Genomic DNA, 13,468 nt, shown 5'->3' on the forward strand with positions numbered 1-13,468 from the left:
CTCATGCAATATGCGCACCAGATTCCTCCTTGTCTAGATCTTAGGTGGGGACATTCCATGCTTATGTGGTTATATTAAATGCCAGACCATCTCACATCTAGGGTATGGATGTGGTTTTCCTATGTTTTTTTTCTTAACCCAACTTACTATTGCTTAGTCATTTGCTACATGAGTGCGACCACTAGGTCTTCTACTGCTGGTGCAAGGCATTGTGCCAAAGGATGCTTCAGATGAAGTCCCTTAAGGGAGGTTCCTCAAAGTAGTTCCCATGAATTTATTGTTGAAATCTATGACACTCCTACACATGGCTCAAAGTTTCCATGTATTTTCGAGTACAAGGCATGTAGGATCAAGTCAAGGATTCCTTCTAGGAATGTCCTAGTTACCTCTTCATTAGAGAATTTGTCAATGTTAGCACATCTAGAGTGGATGTATCTCACTCTATTAATTTAGTCTCTGATTGATTCTTTCTCAAGTTACTTGACACGGTAGAGTTAGTCAACTAGATTCCATCAAGTTCCCTGATGGGAATACCCAATCGTGAATGCGGTCTTCAAGGTGCCAAAACCAGCCTTGTCTTCCGGTTCTAGTGCCACTATCCCGCCTTCCCTTCCATGGTGAGGTTGAAGGCACTCACCCTTACCAGTCTCGAGTTGACCACATATATCGCACATTTGATCAAACACTTCCAAGTGTGCAATGGGATCTTTAGTCCCATTGAACTTTGGCATTACCTTTGCAATTTGCATTGGTTTGATCGTATGTTATTGTCTAGGGTTTGGTGCCACTGCTACAGCTGGTGGTGGAGTTGCTGCAAGTCCTGTTACTACCCCTCTCCCTATTTGTACCATCACTCTGTAGCTAGTGGAGTTTTGCTACCCCCTCCCTATTTGTGCTGCTATTCTCAAGATATCTTTCATGGTTAGTGCAATTTGTAAGATTCCTCCCCCAACCTCTTTTTGATGTCTAGTATATTCCCCTGTAATCAATTCCTTTTGTGAAATATAAGAGATCTTGTTTGTGGCTGTTTTAACCTAGAGAGAGAAAATATGCTAGAGAGAGAATATTCAGATTATGAATATTTTTGGATAGAAAATTAACTCATCTTATTAAAATAAGTTCCCCTGAAATAGAAATTCAAAAAGAATTTTCCAATGTGCAATTGGAATTAAATGGAAATAAGTATAAAGAACCTTAGTCTAAGGGTCTAGATTTTCAGAAATTTTTAGATTATGGTCCAATTAAGGTTCCTATGGGTCAATAGCATCAATCCATGTGTAGGGAGGAGATAAATCCAATTTGTAAAAGAAGATACCCAAAAATGAGTAAATGCTCACATAAGATGAAGAGTTGAAAATGTACAAGATTTATTAGTAAAAAAAACTATGAGCAATATTAAAAATATGAGATATTTTGGGTATCCAAAAATGAGTAAATGCTCACATAAGATGAAGAGTTGAAAATGTACAAGGTTTATTAGTAAATAAACACATATGTAAGGAAGGGGAGTTCTTTAAAGGAGGTGCATATTTCACATAAGATGAAGAGTTGAAAATGTACGAGGTTTATTAGTAAATAAACACATATGTAAGGAAGGGGAGTTCTTTAAAGGAGGTGCATATTTCACATAAGATGAAGAGTTGAAAATGTACAAGGCTTATTAGTAAAAAAAACTATGACACATATGTAAGGAAGAGGAGTTCTTTAAAGGAGGTGCATATTTCACATAAGATGAAGAGTTGAAAATGTACAAGGTTTATTAGTAAAAAACTATGAGCAATAAAATTTTGACACATATGTAAGGAAGGGGAATTCTTTAAAGGAGGTGCATATTTCACATGCTTGAATGAGTTTTAAACTCAAAAATAATGTGATATTTTTATCTCTCATCTCTCTTGAACCAAACCAAATCAAAATGGAACCAAACCGAATCAAAAAGTAACCAAACTAGGTCCAAATCTAGTCCAAATTCAACCAAACTGACTTGGAAAATTCTAGAATCAGTTTGTTTGGTTAGGAGCTCAAATTTTCCTATAAATAGAAGCCTCCCCTTGTAGAAAAAAATATAGTGTCTTATGCTTTGTCACTCTACTCCACCTAAGCCAAATTAGATAGTGTCTTATGCTTTGTCACTCTACTCCACCTAAGCCAAATTAGATAGTGTCTTATGCTTTGTCACTCTACTCCACCTAAGCCAAATTAGATAGAGTCTTATGCTTTGTTACTCTACTCCACCTAAGCCAAATTAGATAGAGTCTTATGCTTGTTACTCTACTCCACCTAAGCCAAAATATAGAGTGTCTTGTGCATTGTTACTCTACTCTACCTAAGCCAAGAGTTGTGAATTCTTTAATAATTCACTAGTTTTTGATACTTATCTCTTTCTTCAATCCCCATTGGTGGCTCCATCAACATACTAAACCAATTGATTGGTTGGGGGCCTCTACCGTGAATAAAGAATCAAGCAAATTATAAGGTAAGTATATTGAATTTTGATCTTTCTATAATTTCTCAATGATTCTCTCTTCTCAACCCCTCTCAAGCTTGAGAAGTTTAATTGGTATGGTTTTTTAAATGCTATTGAAGTTAATTGGTGAATAGTAGTGAAGAGTTACATAATTTAATAAATGCTATAGAAGTTAATTTCCATTTATGTTTAAATTCTAATGGTTTTTATGTAATTTCTCTCTCTCACTCAAGAAATGGTCATACTCATGAACCATTCTCAATCCAAGTGAAGCTTTTCATAAAGCCTTTCCTTAATCCAAGATTAAGCTATGCTTGAGGCCAAATTAATGGCTTTTTGCTATGCTTTTAGTTTATGCACATTGATGATTCAATCCATTATGGATTGATGACCCAATTAGAGACCATTCTAATTGTTTTCTTAATGATCCAATTAGAGACCATTATGGATTGATGATCCAATTAGAGACCATTATGGATTGATGATCCAATTAGAGACCATTCTAGTTATTTCTTTAATAATGAGCTTTATCCCTTAGAAAAAAATTGAGATTTATCAGTCATAGTAGCGGAGCTATGGCAAAATTTTTATAGAAATTACGCATAAAATAAATTCATTCAAAGTATAAAAAGAGGAATTCCTACCATATTCTAGGAACTATCATCCTAGATTAATTAAAAGAATTTTATTATGCATGGAGATGTGGATGTTGCATGTAGATGTAGATGTATGGATGTGAGTGTGAATGTGGAGGTGGATGTATGCATGGGACGTGGATGTATGCATGTAGAAATAGATGTGTAGATGAGGATGTAAATGGAGATGTGGATGGATGCATGTAGATGTAGAGGTATAGATGTAGATGTGAATGGAGATGTGGATGTATACATGTAGATGTAGATGTATAGATGTAGATGTGGATGTGGAGGTGGATGGATGCATGTAGATGTAGATGTATAGATGTAGATGGGAATGGAGATATGGATGTATGCATGTAGATGTAGTTGTGAATGGAGATGTATATGTATACATGTAGATGTAGATGTATAGATGTAGATATGGATGTGGATGGGGATGTATGCATGTAGATGTAGGTGTATAGACGTAGATGTGGATGTAGAGGTGGATGTATGCATGTAGATGTAGATGTATAGATGTGGATGTGAATGTGGAGTGGATGTATGCATGTAGATGTAGATGTATAGAGGTGAATGTGAATGTGGATGTGGATGTATGCATAGGGATGTAGATGTATGCATGTAGATGTGAATGTACGCATATAGTTGTGGATGTATGGATGTGAATATACGATTGTGATGTGAGGGAATCTGAAGTGATGAGATGGAAATGATGTGATGGGATGAGTATACATATAAATGGAATATGGAATAAGTAATGTAGATTGAGGAGGGATAATGTGGAAAAATGAAAGTTAAAATAGAAATTGTATTGTAAACTGTTTGTAAATGCTGTCTGTAAATGATTGTTTTATGTCAAGAATGCTGGGGGGGGGCATTTTGACCGTCTTGTGATTAAGGTCGTGATGAGAAAGTTGCAACTGCTGACGGGGAGTCAATGAAGGACGTCTCGCGTAGCAAGGTCGGCCGAGGTCTTGACCAGCCTCGGTGCGATTAAAATGGTGAGCTTCCGGTACGGTGGATGAGGGGCCAAGGAAGCGGCCTATGCGTGAAGCGCTAGGTTACCTGCGAAGGATCCTAGAGGGTGCTGACCATACGGTGCTCGGGCTCTGGGTTGCCTAGGATACCCACGCGTGCGTCGAGGAAGATATTGGAACAGAGTTGGAGTTGTTTTCTGAAATCGAGCATGGATCTGGTTGATTGACCTTGCTGGTCTTCAATGGATGAGTCCATGGCTCCTTATATGGATCTGTTGGTTGATCTTGCTGATCTTCAACGAGAGTCCATCTTGTTAAGTGATTATATTGCCAAGTATTATGGGCTAGGAACTATCGAAACGGCTCCTGAGCGTTCTAGTTGCCAATGATGCCATAGATACTCTGATGAAGGAATGATGGGAAATTAAGAATCAATTGGATAAATTGGAAGATGGTGATCAATGATACTATGGTTTTATTAAAGGATTGTTTTAAACTGGTTGAATCTGGTTGAAAAAGGCAATTTCATATTGGGTGTGTGAGTGGTGTGACTAGTTTTATTTTGCATGAACATCCGGCTAGGGGACCTTGGAACTCTTTTCCTTGGTACCCGAGACAAAACCTAACCAAATTTTTAATTGGATCCCATCACTACAGTGGTTGGGCGGTTGGCTAATCCATGGGATTGGATGGGGTTAGGCTGGACTGATGGATCCGTAAATTGAGACTTAAACTTTTGTTTTTACGATAGAAAAAAAAAAAATCCCGGACAGAAACTGTTCTATGGATAGGAATCAACGGCTGTGCCTCTTGAATGGGGAAAAAAGCGTTGATCCCAATGATCCAAGTGCAAGTTTCTTCCTTGAACTGACTAAGTATCTTATAGATGTAATCGGATCATCTCGATCAGAAATGATCTTGACTACGTTAGAGTAAAAAGTTATCCTGGTGGAATCGCCCGTGCTTTCCGGTAAAGGAAGTTTTTCCGGGTTCGGTTTTGGAACAACCGACGGATTAGTCTCTTATCCGGATATCCGTGGGCGAGGCCCCGAGTGTGGGACCCCTGTCCCGCGCGAGAAGCGCTACTTCCGTTGCCAGTACCCCGAATCCGTTGCTCGGTGGGAACAGGGATCTTACAGTTGGTATCAGAGCATTTGGTTAATAAAGATCAACTGAGAAGACAAATATGTCAAAAATTTATCAAGAAACACAAAAAGGTTATAATTGTGTGATATAACTCATACAATTTGATATTCAAACTGAAATTCATAATTTGGTAATTGGTTCTTCATATGGAAGTACCGCAATTATATAGAAACCCTGACTTGCTTGAGGCCTAGACATGATAGTATTTACCTTATAATTCCAAGGGCCGTGACTACCCGTATATACCGAGAGTATACTGCAGCTCTTTACTGACAGTATATACGAGTAAATCTAAGACTTGAAATTATAAGCGTTAATGCTATCTAGATGATGATTTCGAATGTGATTGATATGATTTTTAATTCTGTTTGAGAATGAATGAATTGATTTGGATTCTGATTGAAAATGCTGATTGAAAAATGTTGATTTTTAAAAATTAGTTGAAATATAATGAAACCACAATGAGGGGGAATGGGACGAGTCCCTGTGATGATATTCATAACTAGAATGATGATAACGAATTCAGCAAATCACTATGAGATTAGTGGGTTGTGCGGTCAGATTGCTACTGTTAATACTTGACCGGTAGATCAAGTTAAGGGATTTCAAATTGAGAACTTGCTTGACTGAAATTTTCGTGTGGAGGAATGTTCCGAAGGAAACTTTTCGGTCTAATGGACTATTATCATGTTAAAGATATGAATGATATAATCTGAATGAATTGTTATTTAATGATGAGTTCTATATAAGGGATATTTATCCCAGTGTTCTGTTGGGTTGACCGCCCAGAATATAAGGAACCCCAGAATAAAATTGGATCTTAAGAGTAAGAGCTGTCCTCTACCTTGCGAGATGAGGACATCTCGCACTTTTTAAGTGGGGTAGGATGTAAGATTCCTCCCCAGCCTTCGAGGTATACAGGGGTAAGAATCTTCCTTTCTGATCTTATAATTATTCCCTCTCTAAAATAAAAGAAAGTTTCTGTTTAAAAAAGGAAGACCCTTTCCCTAGAATACTTCTCAGGAGTCCCACCTGTTTTAAGGCTTTAGAACAATGAGTCCAGAAGTGAGAATCAGTGTTTTGGATACCAAGGTTTTGGTTTTCATTCGAGTACGGCCCAAAAGAAGTTCTTTATCTCTTGGGGAGTATAAGAAGTTATCCCCCAGATATTGTGACCCTTATATCTGAATTCAATAAAAGTAGGTGACTTAGCCTACAAGTTTCTTTTATTCCCTCATCTCAAAATTCTTAATGCCTTCTATAGAAAAATGTGTCAAACTCAAATCATGGAAAGACGGTAAAACTTCAGTGGTAAGTTACCGTTGGCTTCTAGGTTACGCTAGCTCCTTCCTTTATATAAGTCATAATTTTTACTTGCCGCTCACAGTAATCTTACTCCCATCAATCTCCTTTCTTTCTTAATCTCCTTCATGGCTTGGCAACAGGAATTAGTTTTATCCCTGATGATTTCTCACCTTCAAGACGCAAGAGAGTCTGTGAAAGAAGACTTTATAGAACAGTATGAGCGCTCACTTTTTCCTCACCTAGGAACTTCTGTAGCGCAGACCAAATGGCGGACCTATCAAAACATAACTAGGGTAACACCCTGGGGTCAGCAGCACTTTCGTAACAATGTCCGCTTGGCCATGGTTATTGAAGCTTTGGGTTTGGGTCCTCGATACTACTGCGTCATGAGATCAAGGCATCTTGGGTTTTCTGAGCGGGTCTTCTTACTGGCGAGTTTTCTTCCTCATGAGAAGATATGCCTTTATCCCGTTTTTGGCTTGCCTCTCAGAGGTCCTTTTGTTAGATCACCTCATACCACTGAGATAGGTGCGGCAATAACCAGCAGAATCATTCCCATAGATGAGTTACCCTATACTTGTGCAGCTTGTGAGGACTGCTTTTGTGACCATATGATGGACGGGCTTATGGAAGTGTAAAGAGTTCTTCTATCTTTACTGTATAAGTCTCGTGAATGAATAAAGTTTAAATCTTGTTCTTATTTTGAATCTTGCTCTCTTTAAGACTTTTCTTGGTGGTTAATCTTGATTAAAATTTTCCTCTAAGTCTCATATTCGTTCACCTTGCGAAATTATCCCAAGTTGCGAGATGAGGACATCTCGCGTTTTTTAAGTGGGGTAGAATGTAAGATTCCTCCCCCAACCTCTTTTTGATGTCTAGTATATTCCCCTGTAATCAATTCCTTTTGTGAAATATAAGAGATCTTGTTTGTGGCTGTTTTAACCTAGAGAGAGAAAATATGCTAGAGAGAGAATATTCAGATTATGAATATTTTTGGATAGAAAATTAACTCATCTTATTAAAATAAGTTCCCCTGAAATAGAAATTCAAAAAGAATTTTCCAATGTGCAATTGGAATTAAATGGAAATAAGTATAAAGAACCTTAGTCTAAGGGTCTAGATTTTCAGAAATTTTTAGATTATGGTCCAATTAAGGTTCCTATGGGTCAATAGCATCAATCCATGTGTAGGGAGGAGATAAATCCAATTTGTAAAAGAAGATACCCAAAAATGAGTAAATGCTCACATAAGATGAAGAGTTGAAAATGTACAAGATTTATTAGTAAAAAAAACTATGAGCAATATTAAAAATATGAGATATTTTGGGTATCCAAAAATGAGTAAATGCTCACATAAGATGAAGAGTTGAAAATGTACAAGGTTTATTAGTAAATAAACACATATGTAAGGAAGGGGAGTTCTTTAAAGGAGGTGCATATTTCACATAAGATGAAGAGTTGAAAATGTACGAGGTTTATTAGTAAATAAACACATATGTAAGGAAGGGGAGTTCTTTAAAGGAGGTGCATATTTCACATAAGATGAAGAGTTGAAAATGTACAAGGCTTATTAGTAAAAAAAACTATGACACATATGTAAGGAAGAGGAGTTCTTTAAAGGAGGTGCATATTTCACATAAGATGAAGAGTTGAAAATGTACAAGGTTTATTAGTAAAAAACTATGAGCAATAAAATTTTGACACATATGTAAGGAAGGGGAATTCTTTAAAGGAGGTGCATATTTCACATGCTTGAATGAGTTTTAAACTCAAAAATAATGTGATATTTTTATCTCTCATCTCTCTTGAACCAAACCAAATCAAAATGGAACCAAACCGAATCAAAAAGTAACCAAACTAGGTCCAAATCTAGTCCAAATTCAACCAAACTGACTTGGAAAATTCTAGAATCAGTTTGTTTGGTTAGGAGCTCAAATTTTCCTATAAATAGAAGCCTCCCCTTGTAGAAAAAAATATAGTGTCTTATGCTTTGTCACTCTACTCCACCTAAGCCAAATTAGATAGTGTCTTATGCTTTGTCACTCTACTCCACCTAAGCCAAATTAGATAGTGTCTTATGCTTTGTCACTCTACTCCACCTAAGCCAAATTAGATAGAGTCTTATGCTTTGTTACTCTACTCCACCTAAGCCAAATTAGATAGAGTCTTATGCTTGTTACTCTACTCCACCTAAGCCAAAATATAGAGTGTCTTGTGCATTGTTACTCTACTCTACCTAAGCCAAGAGTTGTGAATTCTTTAATAATTCACTAGTTTTTGATACTTATCTCTTTCTTCAATCCCCATTGGTGGCTCCATCAACATACTAAACCAATTGATTGGTTGGGGGCCTCTACCGTGAATAAAGAATCAAGCAAATTATAAGGTAAGTATATTGAATTTTGATCTTTCTATAATTTCTCAATGATTCTCTCTTCTCAACCCCTCTCAAGCTTGAGAAGTTTAATTGGTATGGTTTTTTAAATGCTATTGAAGTTAATTGGTGAATAGTAGTGAAGAGTTACATAATTTAATAAATGCTATAGAAGTTAATTTCCATTTATGTTTAAATTCTAATGGTTTTTATGTAATTTCTCTCTCTCACTCAAGAAATGGTCATACTCATGAACCATTCTCAATCCAAGTGAAGCTTTTCATAAAGCCTTTCCTTAATCCAAGATTAAGCTATGCTTGAGGCCAAATTAATGGCTTTTTGCTATGCTTTTAGTTTATGCACATTGATGATTCAATCCATTATGGATTGATGACCCAATTAGAGACCATTCTAATTGTTTTCTTAATGATCCAATTAGAGACCATTATGGATTGATGATCCAATTAGAGACCATTATGGATTGATGATCCAATTAGAGACCATTCTAGTTATTTCTTTAATAATGAGCTTTATCCCTTAGAAAAAAATTGAGATTTATCAGTCATAGTAGCGGAGCTATGGCAAAATTTTTATAGAAATTACGCATAAAATAAATTCATTCAAAGTATAAAAAGAGGAATTCCTACCATATTCTAGGAACTATCATCCTAGATTAATTAAAAGAATTTTATTATGCATGGAGATGTGGATGTTGCATGTAGATGTAGATGTATGGATGTGAGTGTGAATGTGGAGGTGGATGTATGCATGGGACGTGGATGTATGCATGTAGAAATAGATGTGTAGATGAGGATGTAAATGGAGATGTGGATGGATGCATGTAGATGTAGAGGTATAGATGTAGATGTGAATGGAGATGTGGATGTATACATGTAGATGTAGATGTATAGATGTAGATGTGGATGTGGAGGTGGATGGATGCATGTAGATGTAGATGTATAGATGTAGATGGGAATGGAGATATGGATGTATGCATGTAGATGTAGTTGTGAATGGAGATGTATATGTATACATGTAGATGTAGATGTATAGATGTAGATATGGATGTGGATGGGGATGTATGCATGTAGATGTAGGTGTATAGACGTAGATGTGGATGTAGAGGTGGATGTATGCATGTAGATGTAGATGTATAGATGTGGATGTGAATGTGGAGTGGATGTATGCATGTAGATGTAGATGTATAGAGGTGAATGTGAATGTGGATGTGGATGTATGCATAGGGATGTAGATGTATGCATGTAGATGTGAATGTACGCATATAGTTGTGGATGTATGGATGTGAATATACGATTGTGATGTGAGGGAATCTGAAGTGATGAGATGGAAATGATGTGATGGGATGAGTATACATATAAATGGAATATGGAATAAGTAATGTAGATTGAGGAGGGATAATGTGGAAAAATGAAAGTTAAAATAGAAATTGTATTGTAAACTGTTTGTAAATGCTGTCTGTAAATGATTGTTTTATGTCAAGAATGCTGGGGGGGGGCATTTTGACCGTCTTGTGATTAAGGTCGTGATGAGAAAGTTGCAACTGCTGACGGGGAGTCAATGAAGGACGTCTCGCGTAGCAAGGTCGGCCGAGGTCTTGACCAGCCTCGGTGCGATTAAAATGGTGAGCTTCCGGTACGGTGGATGAGGGGCCAAGGAAGCGGCCTATGCGTGAAGCGCTAGGTTACCTGCGAAGGATCCTAGAGGGTGCTGACCATACGGTGCTCGGGCTCTGGGTTGCCTAGGATACCCACGCGTGCGTCGAGGAAGATATTGGAACAGAGTTGGAGTTGTTTTCTGAAATCGAGCATGGATCTGGTTGATTGACCTTGCTGGTCTTCAATGGATGAGTCCATGGCTCCTTATATGGATCTGTTGGTTGATCTTGCTGATCTTCAACGAGAGTCCATCTTGTTAAGTGATTATATTGCCAAGTATTATGGGCTAGGAACTATCGAAACGGCTCCTGAGCGTTCTAGTTGCCAATGATGCCATAGATACTCTGATGAAGGAATGATGGGAAATTAAGAATCAATTGGATAAATTGGAAGATGGTGATCAATGATACTATGGTTTTATTAAAGGATTGTTTTAAACTGGTTGAATCTGGTTGAAAAAGGCAATTTCATATTGGGTGTGTGAGTGGTGTGACTAGTTTTATTTTGCATGAACATCCGGCTAGGGGACCTTGGAACTCTTTTCCTTGGTACCCGAGACAAAACCTAACCAAATTTTTAATTGGATCCCATCACTACAGTGGTTGGGCGGTTGGCTAATCCATGGGATTGGATGGGGTTAGGCTGGACTGATGGATCCGTAAATTGAGACTTAAACTTTTGTTTTTACGATAGAAAAAAAAAAAATCCCGGACAGAAACTGTTCTATGGATAGGAATCAACGGCTGTGCCTCTTGAATGGGGAAAAAAGCGTTGATCCCAATGATCCAAGTGCAAGTTTCTTCCTTGAACTGACTAAGTATCTTATAGATGTAATCGGATCATCTCGATCAGAAATGATCTTGACTACGTTAGAGTAAAAAGTTATCCTGGTGGAATCGCCCGTGCTTTCCGGTAAAGGAAGTTTTTCCGGGTTCGGTTTTGGAACAACCGACGGATTAGTCTCTTATCCGGATATCCGTGGGCGAGGCCCCGAGTGTGGGACCCCTGTCCCGCGCGAGAAGCGCTACTTCCGTTGCCAGTACCCCGAATCCGTTGCTCGGTGGGAACAGGGATCTTACACAATTGGTGGTAGTATAGGTGGATGTTAAGGTAATGGCTACAAGGGATAGTATTGGTATGTCAATAGCAGCATGGCATATCCATGATATTGCATGTGCCATTAAGGCAAGTTGGGGTACTGTGGAGGGTAGCGGTGTAAGGTTGGGTCATACTATGGGGTGTGGGCTTCTGCCAGTGCCAAACCTATTTTGGAGCCTCTTGCTCCCTACTGTAAAGTTCTTGCTATAGTGTAACCAGTAGCTTGGGTTGTTTTTTCAGTGAACATGGGTTTTGTGGTAGCCTCAGTGGGTAAAATTGAACTAGAAAACCCCTACACTGCTTGTACCGGGGTCGAATACTGTAAAGCATGAAGATGCGGTAGGCCTCGAGGTAGTTTTGAATACTCCAAGGTTCATATTTTGGGAGCTAGTTGAGCCAAAAGTTGTCAACGCGTTGGCAGTGGTGGCTGCGCCAGTTATGGTTCTAGGAAGGATTACTTCCTACCCTATGGGGTTGGCACTTCCTATTCATGTCATGTTTCTTTGAACTAGATGGGTTAGGGTCCATATTGGTAAATGGATGGCTCCATGGTTGGCCTTTCTAGCCAGCAGTTTCTTACTTGTTCGGTAGTCTGGCAATTCTCTAACTCCCACTCCTCCTATGATAATGTCTCTAATTACGCCCATAAAACTCCTTTGAGTGGTTGTAGGGGAGTCAGTTACTCCAACTTCTTAGTCCATATTATAGTAATAGGCTCTTAGTAACACAGGTCTCAAGTAAGCATCTCCTTCGTTATCGCTCGAATACTCTGTCACTAGGTGGTTTGGGTTTGGTGAGGTCCCAGAGACTGTGAAGCATGTAGTGATTCCTCTTGAGATGGTGCTTTTGATTTTGTGCCATTGAGGCACTCTCCTTTAGTGGGGGATTAAGTCCAAAAATCCTTCCTGATCTTGTGTACATGAAAGGCACAAGTCATGAGGTGGCCCTTGAAATTCTAGATTCAGCTAGGCTTTTTTTTATAGTTTTTAGTCTCAATCTAACTTGTGAAAGTGCATTCACAATATGAGAACGTATGTTCCCACTTAGGTACATGTGTGGCTAGATGAGATAGGAATGTGAATTCACAAGTCTAGAACATATGTGGGAATGTGCAAATATACATGGCTGGAGAAGACATGAACATGCATGGCTAGGTGTCTGTTTGACTTGCAAAATGTGTGTTCACAAGATGACAATGTGCGTTCCCACTTTGGTACGTGCATACATCAATCTGACAGGTCTACCAACTGTAGTGAGCATTAGGGTCCTCAACCATGCCGTCCCTATTTTCACTACAAGGAAGCTTTGCAAATGGGTGGGGAGAAAAGAGAGAGAGAGAGATATGGAAAGCTAAACCTCTACCTTAATGCCTTGGTGAGTGAGAGTATGGGGGAGAAGGGGAGAGAAGGCGGGAGGGAGAAGAGATCTAGCATCAACAACACACCATCACTCACCCATACAATCCTCAGCAAAACAAAGAAATGAGAGCGTACAAGAAACCATCAATCACATGGGCAAGAGAGACTCAAACTCAATTGTGAGAATGGGATTATGTCTTTTCTCATTAGTCAAAATGTCTTATACAAGACACATATTTACAATACATGGACGCCCAAGTAATATCCAGGGGTCCAAAGCTAGTCTAGGCTAATTTTTTAGTCTAAGTATATACTACTGATATTACATAAGTTGTAAGCTCGATTTCAACTATCGTTTAGCATTGCACAAGCTGTAAGCTAGGAGATTTCCCACAGTCATTTACATGAAGTGCTTTGCACAATATAAAAA

This window comes from Cibotium barometz, chromosome 8 (assembly GCF_041138505.1).
Source record: "Cibotium barometz isolate CiBa-2024 chromosome 8, ASM4113850v1, whole genome shotgun sequence".
Classification (NCBI taxonomy): Eukaryota; Viridiplantae; Streptophyta; class Polypodiopsida; order Cyatheales; family Cibotiaceae; genus Cibotium; species Cibotium barometz.